The sequence below is a fragment of the Gossypium arboreum genome, chromosome 1 (assembly GCF_025698485.1).
Source record: "Gossypium arboreum isolate Shixiya-1 chromosome 1, ASM2569848v2, whole genome shotgun sequence".
NCBI lineage: Eukaryota > Viridiplantae > Streptophyta > Magnoliopsida > Malvales > Malvaceae > Gossypium > Gossypium arboreum.
The window spans coordinates 84,167,623-84,170,153 of NC_069070.1; the positions used below are offsets into that span (position 1 = coordinate 84,167,623).

Below are 2,531 nucleotides of genomic sequence, written 5' to 3' on the forward strand. Positions count from 1 at the left end.
CTAGGGTTTATATTTAAAAATTTACTCATGAATGATATCCATGAATTTTGATGTTTTATGGTAGAATATGAAGCTTGAGATTGTGTTAAACAACTTTTTCTAAGTGATTTTACGCAAAAACGACTGAAATGACATAATCGGTAAAAATACCAAATGTTCATAAGTACATGTTAGAGTGAGAATTGGATGTTACTGTAGAAGGGAAAAATGATCAGCATATCATAAAACATAATAAAATAGGATGAAGTTTAATTTACGAGATTTGGGGAAAAAGTGTAAATATGTGAAAGTTTAAGGGTAAAATTGTAATTTTTCCAAAATATGATTTTGGGTTGATTTGAATAATATGAGTCCTAATTAGGCTATATTTGAAATGATAGAGTAAGGAAAATCAAAATTCGGGCTAAAATTGGCAAAATACCAAGTTGTGGACAAAATGGTAAAAATGACCATTTTCGCATACGAGGTTAGTTCAAATGTAAATATTGTAATATAAATGTTATTTTAAATCATTTAATTCTATTTATACGGTATTATGATTGTTATCATGCAATTCTATGCTTTGTGGTCATTGTTGGACAACATGCAAAAAAAAAATTATGAATTATGTGAAAAAATGTGAAAGACTACCGAAGTATCGTCATGGGTATTCCAAGGAGAATGGTAAAGGAGTACAAACGAGGAATGTAATACCCCCTACTCGTATTCATTTCCGGAATAGGGTACGAGGTATTACCAGAGTTTACGAATTTATTTATTTATTTATTTATTTTTTAGGAAAACTCAATATAATCCCTTTACAGATATCTAACCTTCCCTGCAATATTATATCAAGACCAATCCAAATCAACCAATTCAATTCAACATATTTTCAAGATAAATTCATGCATATTTATAAAATAACGTCATCACATACTCAAAACCAGGTTTGTTAACCATACCAATGGCTAGCTCTACATTCATTTCACAGAATCATTTACTTTATTAGCTTATACATGCCATTGATTTCCAAAATAAAGTTTCTTTATATACCGAAGTCCTGAGGTTGATAGTGTGATGTGTCTCCGACCAAATCTGACCTCCGAGCTCTTAACACTACAAAACGGGGAAAAAAAGAAACGGGGTAAGCACTTTGTGGTTAGTAAGCTCATGTAATAAGAATTATACTTACCTCATATTTTCAATACAATACAATAAACATTCCTATATCCATTCAATGCATTATTACCCTAATATGCACAAACTCAACATTCAAGTTAGTACAATAATTTCCATGTACCAATAATATATACTATGATTGATGAGCTCATCAATACCATGATTTCTATTTCCTTTTTATTTTTCCATATTTATCCCGTTGAATTTCTTGGAATTTTTGATGGATTTTCAGATATACACTTTTAGTGTACATTTTCGGGTCCGTCAATTCATATTCATGTGTGCACATATCCATTTCAGAGAGCACACTCTCGCGAACCTCAACCTTGCAGCGGGATTACTAGTCCAGGCTAAATTCAAACCCTAATTCGGATTACCCGTCCGGGCTAAATCCATTTTACACATATTCTTCGGAAGGGCTATATCAGGATAGGATCACCTGTCCGGGCTAGATCCTTTTTACCGTCAATTCCTTTTCAGAGATCCATCGAATTTTCCTTTCATTCAACCGGGATTTCTTCCCCTTTTATCAAATATATCAATGTTTCATAATTTTCCATATAATGAACATTCAAATCATATTCATATCAAAAACATGCATTTCAAGCATTTAAGAATATAATTCAAGTTACACGAACTTACCTTGATACTTGTTTGTAAACAAAAAAAATCTACTAATCCCGAACTTTTTCCTTTCCTCGATCTAGCTTCGTATTTGAATCTTCTGGATCTAAATAAATAAATTTAATTATCAATGTAATACATTTCATGTTCATATGCAACATTCTCTATAATTCAACTATTATTTATAGTTCATTCAAAGCTGTCTACTTGAGTCATAGTCACTAAATTATTTTTATCTTGAGCTACAGAACTCAAAATTAGGATCTAATAAATTTCCATGAAACTAGACTCACATATCGTCTTACCATAAAATTTTCAGAATTTTTGGTTTAGCCAATCAGTACAGTTTATTCTTTAAAGTCACCCCTGTTCTGCTGTCGACGGTTCTGACCCTTCTTCACTAAAAATTTATTATCTCTTCATACATAATTCAAATGATGTTCTCATTTGTTTCTATTAAAAATAGACTAATTAAGGATTCTATACATATAAATTTAATCCCATAATTGTTTTTCTTCAATTTTTTATGATTTTTCAAAGTCAGAATAAGGGAACCCGAATTCATTCTGACCTTGTCTCAAAAAATTCATTATATCTCAAAATTTACAAATCCATTGTGTACACTATTTCTTCTATGAGAAACTAGACTCAATAATCTTTAATTTCATATTTTTTTCATCTTCTAATTCGATTTCTACAATTTATGGTGATTTTTCAAAATTAGTCTACTGCTGCTGTCCAAACTGTTT

At 30.5% G+C, this 2,531-nt stretch overlaps 1 long non-coding RNA gene across 1 annotated transcript; it reads right to left on the minus strand.

Moving 5' to 3' along the window:
• Positions 1-868: 868 nt before the first annotated feature.
• On the minus strand, positions 869-1,919 carry LOC128282205 (uncharacterized). The gene is made up of 2 exons (XR_008272430.1): positions 1,801-1,919; positions 869-1,095 (listed from the first exon to the last, which is right to left on the minus strand). It is a non-coding gene; the product is annotated as an uncharacterized LOC128282205 (long non-coding RNA).
• Between the last annotated feature and the right edge of the window lie 612 nt (positions 1,920-2,531).